This window comes from Piliocolobus tephrosceles, chromosome 1 (genome assembly GCF_002776525.5).
Source record: "Piliocolobus tephrosceles isolate RC106 chromosome 1, ASM277652v3, whole genome shotgun sequence".
NCBI classification, from domain to species: Eukaryota; Metazoa; Chordata; class Mammalia; order Primates; family Cercopithecidae; genus Piliocolobus; species Piliocolobus tephrosceles.
Window position 1 is genome coordinate 323,989 of NC_045434.1, and position 12,828 is coordinate 336,816.

The following is a 12,828-nucleotide window of genomic DNA, read 5'->3' on the forward strand; positions in this document are numbered from 1 at the left end:
TGTAGTACATTTGTTACAAGGAATGAATCAATTTTGATACATTATAATTAACAGTTTGTATTTTACATAAGGATGAGTCTTTCTGTTCCAGAGTTGTATGTTTTTCACAAATGCATAGTACCATGTAACATAATATTATATAACATTAATTACTGTGTCATATAGAATAGTTTCACTGCTCTAAAAGTCCTCTGCTCTGTCTATCCATCCATCCCTCCCCTGACCCTTTGCAACACTTATCTTTTTCCTGTCTCCACAGTTTTGTTTTTTCCAGGATGTCATGCAGGTGGAATCACACAGTATGTAACTTTTCAGATTAGCTTCTTTCACTTCACAGTATGCATTTAAGTTTCCTCCATGTCTTCCAATGGCTTGATAAATCATTTATTTTTATCACTAAATAATATTCCACTGTATGAATGTGCCACACTTTATCCATTTAACTTCTGAAGGACGTTCTGATTAAGTCTATGTTTTGGAATGTATGAAATATCTACTATGAACATAAGTTTCCAAATCAGCAGAGTTAATACCGAGAAACACAATTGCCAGATCATATGGTAAGATTATGGTCAATATTGTAAGAAACTGTCCAACTGTATTCCAAAGTGGCTGTACAATAGTGTTCTTTTGTGTGTAACGGATTGATAGAAATGAAAGAAATTGTAAAAACTGAATACAAAAGTCAATCACCTTTTCAAAGAATAGCTGAAATAATGACTAGCATGTATAAGGTTTTATTGCATTCATCATTTTACTTGATTTTAAAATCTTACAAGAAAAAATGTAAGAAAGTTGGTCCTCAGCAGCACTGAATGATTGGCAGAAATTCCCATGGTGTTTATGTGGAGCTGAAACTGATGACCAGTTCTTATGGGCCAGCCTCCTGCTTCTCTCTGACTTGTTGTGGTTTTTGTACCTCAACATCTTCTTGGTTGGAAATGCTCCCTCATACTATCTGGCACATAGTGTTCTCCAAGACAGTCTGACAAGATTGAGGAGATGTTGAGCCTCCAGCTGAAGAGCCTCGGAAAACCTGTTCCTGGATTTCAACTGAAAACCCTGCTCAGTTCGGCAAGACCAGGTCTATTTTCTTGATTAAGTGCTCAGCCCAAGACCAAGCTGAGCTGTTCTATTTGGCTAAATATTTTGTTAAATACCCAGCAGCTTTTCTCAGTACAAAACGAGGTGTGGCAATGTTTCCTTCACCCACCATCTCCAGTGCCTGCAGAACATCCCTGAACCCAGCTTGGATTTTGTTAAACCAATGACAGTACAAAGCCTGCACAGCAGCTGGTAGAAGTGGCCTGAAGGGTTTGGGATGTGGTCTTGGTTTTATTACTGTGTCTACAATTTAGGCCAAACATTTTTTCTACAGTTCTTAGCCACTTAAATAGAAAACATACTAAGTATATAGAACACCTTTGACATAGCTAACTCCATCTTAGAAAAAGACTATATCTTATATTTCATAGAGCACTTTTCCAACAAGGATAAGATGTGTTGTCTACCAAACAAATTAAAAAAAAAAAAAAAAAAGACTGTATCCAACCAGATAAGGACTCATTTTTGATGGAGTTGTTTTTTTCTTCTAAATTTGTTTGAGTTCTTTGTAGGTTCTGGATATTAGCCCTTTGTCAGATGAGTAGATTGCAAAAATTTTCTCCCGTTCTGTAGGTTGCCTATTCACTCGGATGGTAGTTTCTTTTGCTGTGCAGAAGCTCTTTAGTTTAAGTAGATCCCATTTGTCAATTTTGGTTTCTGTTGCCATTGGTTTTGGTGTTTTAGAGATGAAGTCCCTGCCCATGCCTATGTCCTGAATGGTATTACCTAGATTTTCTTCTAGGGTTTTTATGGTTTTAGGTAAATATTTAAGTCTCTAATCCATCTTGAATTAATTTTCATATAAGGAGTAAAGAAAGGATCCAGTTTCAGCTTTCTACTTATGGCTAGCCAATTTTCCCAGCATCATTTATTAATAGGGAATCCTTTCCCCATTTCTTGTTTTTGTCAGGTTGGTCTAAGATCCGATGGCTGTAGATGTGTGGTATTATCTCTGAGGGCTCTGTTCTGTTCCATTGGTTTATATCTCTGTTTTGGTACCAGTACCATGCTGTTTTGGTTACTGTAGCCTTGTAGTATAGTTTGGAGTCAGGTAGCACGATATCTCCAGCTTTGTTCTTTTGGCTTAGGATTGTCTTGGCAATGCGGGGTCTTTTTTGGTTCCATATGAACTTTAAAGTAGTTTTTTCCAATTCTGTGAAGAAAGTCATTGGTAGCTTAATGGGGATGGCATTGAATCTATAAATTACCTTGGGCAGTATGGCCATTTTCACAATATTGATTCTTCTTATCCATGAGCATGGTATGTTCTTCCATTTGTTTGTGTCCTCTTTTATTTCACTGAGCAGTGGTTTGTATTTCTCCTTGAAGAGGTCCTTTACATCCTTGTAAGTTGGATTCCTAGGTATTTTATTCTCTTTGAAGCTTACATGAATGGGAGTTCATTCATGATTTGCCTGTCTGTTTGTCTGTTACTGGTGTATAAGAATGCTTGTGATTTTTGCACATTGATTTTGTATCCTGAGACTTTGCTGAAGTTGCTTATCAGTTTAAGGAGATTTGGGCTGAGACAATGGGGTTTTCTAAATATACAATCATGTCATCTGCAAACAGGGACGATTTGACTTCTTCTTTTCCTAACTGAATACCCTTTATTTCTTTCTCTTGCCTGATTGCCCTAGCCAGAACTTCCAACACTATGTTGAATAGGAGTGGTGAGAGAGGGCATCCCTGTCTTGTACCAGTTTTCAAAGGGAATGCTTCCAGTTTTTGCCCATTCCATATGATATTGGTGGTGGGTTTGTCATAAATAGCTCTTATTATTTTGAGAAACGTTCCATCAATACCGAATTTATTCTGAGTTTTTAGCATGAAAGGCTATTGAATTTTGTCAAAGGCCTTTTCTGCATCTATTGAGATAATCATGTGGTTTTTGTGTCTGGTTCTGTTTATATGCTGGATTACCTTTATTGATTTGTGTATGTTGAACCAGCTTTGCATCCTAGGGATAAAGCCCACTTGATCATGGTAGATAAGCTTTTTGACGTGTTGCTGGATTTGGTTTGCTAGTATTTTATTGAGGATTTTTGCATCGATGTGCATCAGGGATATTGGTCTAAAATTCTCTTTTTTTGTTGTATCTCTGTCAGGCTTTGGTATCAGGATGATGTTGTCCTCATAAAATGAGTTAGGGAGGATTCCCTCTTTTTCTATTGATTGGAATAGTTTCAGAAGGAATGGTACCAGCTCCTCCTTGTACCTCTGGTAGAATTTGGCTGTGAATCCATCTGGTCCTGGACTTTTTTTGGTTGGTAGGCTGTTAATTATTGCCTCAATTTCAGAGCCTGCTATTAGTCTATTCAGGGATTCCATTTCTTCCTGGTTTAGTCTTGGGAGAGTGTAAGTGTCCAGGAAATTATTCATTTCTTCTAGGTTTTCTAGTTTATTTGCATAGAGGTGTTTATAGTATTCTCTGATGGTAATTTGTATTTCTGTGGGGTCGGTGGTGACATCCCCTTTATCATTTTTTATTGTGTCTATTTGATTCTTCTCTATTTTCTTCTTTCTTAGTCTTGCTAGTGGTCTATCAATTTTGTTGATCTTTTCAAAAAACCAACTCCTGGATTCATTGATTTTTTTGGAGGGTTTTTTTGTGTCTCTATTTCCTTCAGTTCTGCTCTGATCTTAGTTATTTCTTGCCTTCTGCTAGCTTTTGAATGTGTTTGCTCTTGCTTCTCTAGTTCTTTTAATTGTGATGTTAGGGTGTCAAATATAGATCTTTCCTGCTTTCTCTTGTGGGCATTTAGTGCTATAAATTTCCCTCTACACACTGCTTTAAATGTGTCCCAGAGATTCTGGTATGTTGTATCTTTGTTCTCATTGGTTTCAAAGAACATCTTTGTTTCTGCCATCATTTCGTTATGTACCCAGTATTCATTCAGGAGCAGGTTGTTCAGTTTCCATGTAGTTGAGCAGTTTTGATTGAGTTCCTTAGTCCTGAGTTCTAGTTTGATTGCACTGTGGTCTGAGAGACAGTTTGTTAACATTTCTGTTCTTTTACATTTGCTGAGGAGTGCTTTACTTCCAACTATATGGTCAATTTTGGAATAAGTGTGATGTGGTGCTGAGAAGAATGTATATTCTGTTGATTTGGGAATGGAGAGTTCTGTAGATGTCTATTAGGTCCGCTTGGTGCAGGGCAGAGTTCAATTCCTGGATATCCTTGTTAACTTTCTGTCTCGTTGATCTGTCTAATGTTGACAGTGGGGTGTTAAAGTCTCCCATCATTATTGTATGGGAGTCTAAGTCTCTTTGTAAGTCTCTAAGGACTTGCTTTATGAAGCTGGGTGCTCCTGTATTGGGTGCATATATATTTAGGATAGTTAGCTCTTCCTGTTGAATTGATCCCTTTACCATTATGTAATGGCCTTCTTTGTCTCTTTTGATCTTTGATGGTTTAAAGTCTGTTTTATCAGACACTAGGATTGCAACCCCTGCTTTTTTTTTGTTTTCCATTTGCTTGGTAGATCTTCCTCCATCCCTTTATTTGAGCCTATGTGTGTCTCTGCATGTGAGATGGGTCTCCTGAATACAGCAAAGTGATGGGTCTTGATTCTTTATCCAGTTTGCCAGTCTGTGTCTTTTAATTGGACCATTTAGTCCATTTACATTTAAGGTTAATATTGTTATGTGTGAACTGGATCCTGTCATTATGATATTAGCTTTCTATTTTGCTCGTTAGTTGATGCAGTTTCTTCCTAGCATTGATGGACTTTACATTTTCATATCTTTTTGCAATGGCTGGTACCGGTTGTTCCTTTCCATGTTTAGTGCTTCCTTCAGGATCTCTTGTAAGGCAGGCCTGGTGGTGACGAAGTCTCTAAGCATTTGCTTGTCTGTAAAGGATTTTATTTCTCCTTCACTTATGAAACTTAGTTTGGCTGAATATGAAATTCTGGGTTGAAAATTCTTTTCTTTAAGAACGTTGAATATTGGCCCCCACTCTCTTCTGGCTTGTAGAGTTTCTGCCAAGAGATCTGCTATTAGTCTGATGGGCTTCACTTTGTGGGTAACCCGACCTTTCTCTCTGGCTGCCCTTAACAGTTTTTCCTTCATTTCAACTTTGGTGAATCTGACAATTATGTGTTTTGGAGTTGCTCTTCTTGAGGAGTATCTTTGTGGCGTTCTCTCTATTTCCTGAATTTGAATGTTGGCCTGCCTTACTAGGTTGGGGATGTTCTCCTGGATGATATCCTGCAGAGTGTTTTCCAACTTGGTTCTATTTTCCCCCTCACTTTCAGGCACCCCTATCAGATGTGGATTTGGTCTTTTCACATAACCCCGTATTTCTTGGAGGCTTTGTTCATTTCTTTTTACTCTTTTTTCTCTACACTTCTCTTCTTGCTTCATTTCATTCATTTGATCTTCAATTGCTGATACTCTTTCTTCCAGTTGATTGAGTCGGTTATTGAAGCTTGTGCATTTGTCACATAGTTCTCGTGTTATGGTTTTCATCTCTGTCAGTTCTTTTAAGATCTTCTCTGCATTGGTTATTCTAGTTACCCATTCATCCATTCTTTTTCAAGGTTTTTAGTTTCTTTGCGCTGGTTACATAGGTCCTCCTTTAGCTCTGAGAAGTTTGATTGACTGAAGCCCTCTTCTCTCAACTTGTCAAAGTCACTCTCCATCTGGCTTTGTTCCATTGCTGGTGATGAGCTGCATTCCTTTGGAGGGGAGATGTGCTCTGATTTTTTGAATTTCCAGCTTTTCTGCACTGCTTTTTCCCCATCTTTGTGGTTTTATCTGCTTTTGGTCTTTGCTGATGGTGACATACTGATGGGGTTTTGGTGTGGGTGTCCTTTCTGTGTGTTAGTTTTCTTTCTACCAGTCAGGACCCTCAGCTGTAGGTCTGTTGGAGTTTGCTTGAGGTCCACTCCAGACCCTGTTTGCTTGAGTATCAGCAGTGGAGGCTGCAGAAGATAGAATATTGCTGAACAGTGAGTGTTGCTGTCTGATTTTTGCTCTTGAAACTTCGTCTCAGGGTGTACCCCACTATGTGAGGTGTGAGGTGTTGGTCTGCACCTAGTGGGGGATGTCTCCCAGTTAGGCTACTCAGGGGTCAGGGACCCACTTGAGCAGGCAGTCTGTCCCTTCTCAGATCTCAACCTCCATGCTGGGAGATCCACTGCTCTCTTCAAAGCTGTCAGACACGGGCATTTACCTCTGCTGAGGTTTCTGCTGCTTTTTGTTTTGTTGTGCCCTGTCCCCAGAGGAGGAGTCTACAGAGGCAGGCAGGCCTCCTTGAGCTGTGGTGGGCTCCACTCAATTCAAGCTTCCCAGCGGCTTTGTTTACCTACTTAAGCCTCAGCAATGGTGGGTGCCCCTTCCCCAGCCTCGCTGCTGCCTTGCAGTTAGATCACAGACTGCTGTGCTAGCACTGAGGGAGGCTCCATGGGTGTGGGACCCCCTGGGCCAGGTGTGGGATATAATCTCCTGGTGTGCCGTTCACTAAGACCCTTGGTAAAGCGCAGTATTAGGGTGGGAGTTACCTGATTTTCCAGGTGTTGTTTGTCTTGATTTCCTTTGGCTAGGAAAAGGAATTCCCTTCCCACTTGTACTTTCTATGTGAGGCAATGCCTCACCCTGCTTCCTCTCTCACTGGTCGGGCTGCACCCACAGACCAGCGCCAACTGTCTGACATGCCCCAGTGAGATGAACCCGGTACCTCAGCTGAAAATGCAGAAACCACCCATCTTCTGTGTCGCTCACCTTGGGAGCTGGAGGCTAGAGCTGTTCCTATTCGGCCATCCTGGGTGCACCCCTGACATTCAGTTATATAAGAGAAGGAGAACATAAAAGTTCAGGAAATTTGCAGCCTGGTAATGTGATGGAAAAGACGATCCCATTTTCTGAGGAGAAATCAAGCTCTCTGCAGAAATTTGCTTAAGTAATGAGGAGGCAAATGTTAATCCCCAAGACAATGGGGAAAATGTCTCCAGGGCATGTCAGAGGTTTTCACAGCAGCCCCTCCCATCATAGACCCAGAGGCCTAGAAGGAAAAAACGGTTTCATGGGATGGGCCCAAGACCCCATGCTGTGTGCAGCCTATAGACATGGTGCTCTGAGTCCTAGCCACTCCAGCCATGGCTGAAAGGGGTCAACGTAGAGCTTGGGCCGTGGATTAATAGAGTGCAAGCCCAAAGCCTGAGGTTGAGCCTGTGAGTGCACAGAATTCAAGAGTTGGGATTTGGGATCCTCTGCCAAGATTTCAGAGAATATATGAAAAAGCCTGGATGCCCAGGTAGAAGTTTGCTGCAGGAGTGGGGCCCTCATGGAGAACCTCTGCTATGGCAGTATGGAAGGGAAATGTGGGGTTGGAGCCCCCACACAGAGTCCCTACTGGGGCACTACCTAGTGGAGCTGTGAGAAGAGGGCCACTGTCTTCCAGATCCTAAAATGGTAGATCCACTGACAGTTTGCACCATGCACCTGGAAAAGCTGCATATACTCAACACCAGCCCATGAAAGCAGCTACGAATGAGGCTGTGCTCTGCAAAGCCACAGGGGAGGAGCTGCCCAAGACCATGGGAACCCACCTCTTGCATCAGTGTGACCTGGATGCGAGACATGGAGTCAAAGGAGATCATTTTGGAACTTTAAAGTTTGCCCTGCTGGATTTTGGACTTTCATGGAGCCTGTAGCCCCTTTGTTTTGGTCAATTTCTCCCATTTGGAATGACTGTATTTACCCAATGCTTGTATCCCCATTGTATCTAGGAAGTAATTAAGTTGCTTTTGATTTTACTGGCTCATAGGTGAAAGGGATTTTCTTTGACTCAGATAAGACTTTGTACTGTGGACTTTTGAGTTAATGCTGAAATGTGTTAAGACTTTGGGGGACTGTTGGGAAGGCATGATTGGTTTTGAAATGGGAGGACATGAGATTTAGGAGGAGCCAGGGCAGAATGATATGGTTTGGCTCTGTGTCCCCACCCAAGTCTCATCTTGAATTGTACTCCCATAATTCCCATGTGTTGTGGAAGGGACCCAGTGGACGATAATTGAATCATGGGAGTGGTTCCCCCATACTGTTCTCATGGTAGTGAATAAGTCTCATGAGATCTAATGGTAAGGGGTTTCCATTTTCACTTCTTTCTCATTCTCTCTTGCCACCACCATGTAAGACATGCCTTTCACATCCTGCCGAGATTGTGAAGCCTTCCCAGCTATGTGGAACTGTGAGCCCATTAAACCTATTTTTCTTTGCAGTCCCAGGTATGTCTCTATCAACAGTGTGAAAATGGACAAATACAATACTAAAGATAAAATAGTAAAGAAAGCCTATGGGAATTACGGGACAACACAAGTGAACCAATATATGAATTTTAGGGAGTTCTAGAAGATGTGAAGAAAGTGAAATTAGCAGAAAACATGTTTAAAAATATAACAACTAAAAATTTTCCAAATCTGAAGAAAGAATGAACATTCAGATTTATGAGAACCCAGGAAGCTAAAATAGATTAAATATAATGAGATATTCACTGAGACACATTATAATCAAATTCTCCTATATCAAAGACAAAGAGAATTCTGAAAGCAGCTAGAAATAGGGAACATCACATACAAAAGAGCTTCAATACAGCTATCAGCTGATTTCTCAGCAGAACTCTATCAGGCCAGTTAAAAGTAGAATGATATATTGAAAATGCTGGGGGAAAAAAAACCTACCTACCAAGAATACTATACATGGTATGTCCTTCAGAAATGCAGAAAAGATAAGGACTTTCTTAGGTAAACAAAAGATGTGGAAATTCATCACCTCTAGACTTGCCTTACAAGAAATGCTAGTGAAAGTTCTTCAAGTTGAAATGAATAATTGCTGACTAACTATATCAAAACATATGAAAGTAGAAAACTCACCATAATGGTAAGGAAAATTGAGCACTATATACATTAATATTAACGGTATTAATATATATTATAAACATTAATATTAATGATAAGTCAAATTCAGCACTATAGACATTAATACTGTAATTGTAGTGCATAACTTTTAATTCTAGCATAAAAGTTAAAACACTACAACATTAAAAATAATTATAGGCTGGGCACAGTGGCTCACACCTGTAACCCTAGCACTTTGGGAGGCCAAGGTGGGTGGATTATTTGAGGTCAGGAGTTCGAGACTAGTCTGGCCAACATGGTGAAACCCTGTCTCTACTAAAACACAAAAATTAGCTGGGCACAGTGGCAGCAACTGTAATCCCAGCTACATAGAAGGCTGAGGCAGAAGAATCACTTGAACATGGGAAGTGGAGTTTGCAGTGAACCAAGATTGCACCACTGCACTCCAGCCTGAGCAACAGAGTGAGACTCCAATCCGAAAAAACATAAATTATATTTACAATAATTAGATAATGGATTTTACTAATTGATGATACATAAAATTATATAAATTTGGCATCAATAACATAAATGTAGGGGGATGAGAATTAAAAGTGTAGAGTTTTTGTATGTAATGAAGTTAAGCTGTAATAACCCTAAAATAAACAATTATGAGATGTTTCATGTAAGCCTCATGGTAACCACAAATTTAATAAAAATCTTTAGAAGATACAAAAATGATAAAAGAAAAAAATATGACTTAGGTCAAATCATCATAATGTGGGATCATCTGTACTTAAAGATTCTGGGGTCCTGGGTCTGACATTTCCCAGTTCTGAGACCTTGGATATGTTACTTAATAGCTCAGTACCTCAGTTCCTTTTCTGTGAAATTAGAGTGATAATAGAACCTACCTCACGTAGGGTGTGTGCAGAATAAATGCATTGCAGTATATAAAGACTGGCACACGGACTCCTCTACTGAAGATTCCACTACAGCCAGGAAATAACCCAATATTAAACCTGTAACTTTTAATGAAGTGTTTGTTAAACTGGGGACCATGGTCTCAAGTCAAAGAAATACAGCTTTAAAAGATTTATATATGCCACATGTGTAACACATTCTTTAAAGTTGTTAAGGAGGTTTTCCCCAGTAGGGAGAAAAGTGACACAAAGGCGAAAGTATGCTCTGGCCAGCCACGAGCTGTACCACCCCATTCAAGGCCTGAAAATGAAAACCTCCAAAGGCAAAATGGGTGCCTCTGTGAGAATCAAGTTAAGGAACATTTGTTTTGGTTTGGGTTTTTTGCTGTTGTTTTTGTTTTTAAACAGTTTTTAATTGATACATAATATTTGTACATATTTATGGGGCACAAGTGATATTTTGTTACATGGATTGAGTGTGCAGTGATCAAGCCATGGTATTTAAGATACCCATCACGTTGAGTATTTATTATTCCCGCATATTGGGAACATTCAAGTCTTCTTTTCTAGTTAAATATACAATATATTGTTAACTATAGCATCCTACCCTGCTATCAAACTAGAACTTACTCCTTCTGTCTAACTGTATGTTTGTACTCATTAACCAAAATCACTTCACTCCCACCTCCCAACCCCTACACACCATTCTTGGCCTCTGGTATCTATTATTCTACTCTCTACCTCTATGAGATCAATGTTTTAGTTGCCATATGTGAGTGAGAACATGCAGTATTTGTCTTTCTGTGCCTGGTTTATTTCACTTAATATAATGACCTCTAGTTCCATCTTAGGGAATATTTTTTAAGAAAGATCACTTAATTATCTATATGCAAGTGCTGACATGGAGCAAGTTCTTTAATTGTGTAGATACCCCAGGGGGCCCTTGGAGTTCTGCACTGGGATCCCCACAGTCTCTGATGGTGGTAGATCCCAAGGGCTCCCCCTAACAACCCCACCAACAGCATGGTTATCAACTGGAGGTGACTATCTCCAAGTGGTGCTGTACGCCCCGGGACCATTCCTGTTGCTCAGGGCTGCCCACCAAATGTGGCTCTGGCAGGGAGTGTCTGGGGCAGACAGTCCTGAAGTCACCTCATAACTTCTCCTAAGAGCACATGGTTGAGAAAAGTGGGACATGTCCACAGGTCTATGTGGTCAGTAGTTTGGTTTATCTTCCTTCACGCAGTTCAGCAGAGACCAGACAAAAGTGATGGGTTCTCAGTTCTCTCTAGAAATAGTCTGAACGATCTATGGAAAGTTGCATCACCCTTCCGGGACTTGGTCCTCCCTACCATTAATTCAAAGTGCGGAGAATGATTTCATACAAATAAACAAAAATAATTGCCTCTGCTCTCACCAGTGTGGGAATATGGAAACAAGCTTTAAGTTTTCTTCATTTTCTTAAGAATGAGTTAGAGCAAAACACATTTTTAGGTAGATTACAACATTAGTTAAGTCCAACTAAACAGTCTGACATTTTGAATTTTGTCAACAGTTTATTGACTGTAGATAATCAATTTAATATTATCATATATTATTTAAGAATTCCTATGGTAATTAAGAATACAAATAAAAAGTAAAAGAATCACCCCTTATCCACCATCTCAAGCTTCAAATATTCTTCCATTTACTCTCCATATGTATAAAATGTACACTTTTTATTATTGTAATCATGGTATAGTCTTATATTCTGCTTTATGGTTTTATTATTTTCATATGCATTCCTCCATGTTGCTACATATTTTAATTTTGCATCATTTTCAAAGGATTAACGATTCTCTTTCAAGTGGACCTAATAAAATTTAACCTATTTCCCTACAGCTAGACATTTGGTTTCTTTCCCCTCTTTGTACTGATGTAGCCTCCAAGCTCCGTGGAAGATAGTTGTGTATACATCTTTACTATCCTTGTTAACAACTGCTTTAGCATAAATTTCCAAAAATTAAGCTCCAGGGTCAAAATGTTTTCTAAATGTTGTCTAAATTTACATAGCTACAAGTTTGAATGTGGACACAAAATTTGTGTATGCACAATTTGTAGTTTCATGTTCTTAAAAAATAAAATACACCAGTACTTAAAAAGGAAGCTATCTGTGGGCTTATTTGAAAAATCAGGACTTCCAACACATTCAGCTCTCTGGCACAAGTGGCTTTGCTGGATCTGACCACGCTAGTTCTTAACCTAGCCAGCTGCAGTCAAAACACAAGAATCGTTCTTGAGAACTCCAGGTTCCTCCCTGGTGGTTTGAATAAAGTTATTTCACTGGTGGTAGTGGTGGTGGTGGTGGTGTGTGAATGTTTTTCTATTTTGTTTAGTAAATGTAAACCCATTGATAAATCCCTAAGACATTCCCCAGTCTCATATTTATGGCATGTATTGTTGGCTGGACAAAGAGTGAGATCATACATAATTAACAAAGAAACACAGACAATCAAGTACAAAGCAGCAGCTAGGGATCTCCCTCGCTTTCACAGCAGGCCACCCTACACGTAAGTCGAGTGCAGGTGGACGACTCAGTGGGGTTGACGGTGGTGCACACACCACACTCCTGAGCACAGCGCATCTGTGCAGCCCTGCTGGTCACCTCAGTTCCTGGGATCTGAAACTAGGTAATGATGACAGAGACTGAAGGTAGCTGAGAGCTGAATATAGAACTAGTGAGGATCAGAAGAAAATTGATGAAATAGAAAAGAAAAAAGAAATCAAAAAATCAGACTTCATGGTCTTGCCTTTAAATATATGGCATTTTAAATATAAAGGAAATTTTGACAAATAGATTGAACAGAAGGCCATAATACACATTTTAAAAAGAAACTCCTTTCATTTATCACTCTAAATTCATGATATCGGTGTGCACAGATGCAACACATGTTAGTTTTACTCTTTCTGACAGAACAGTA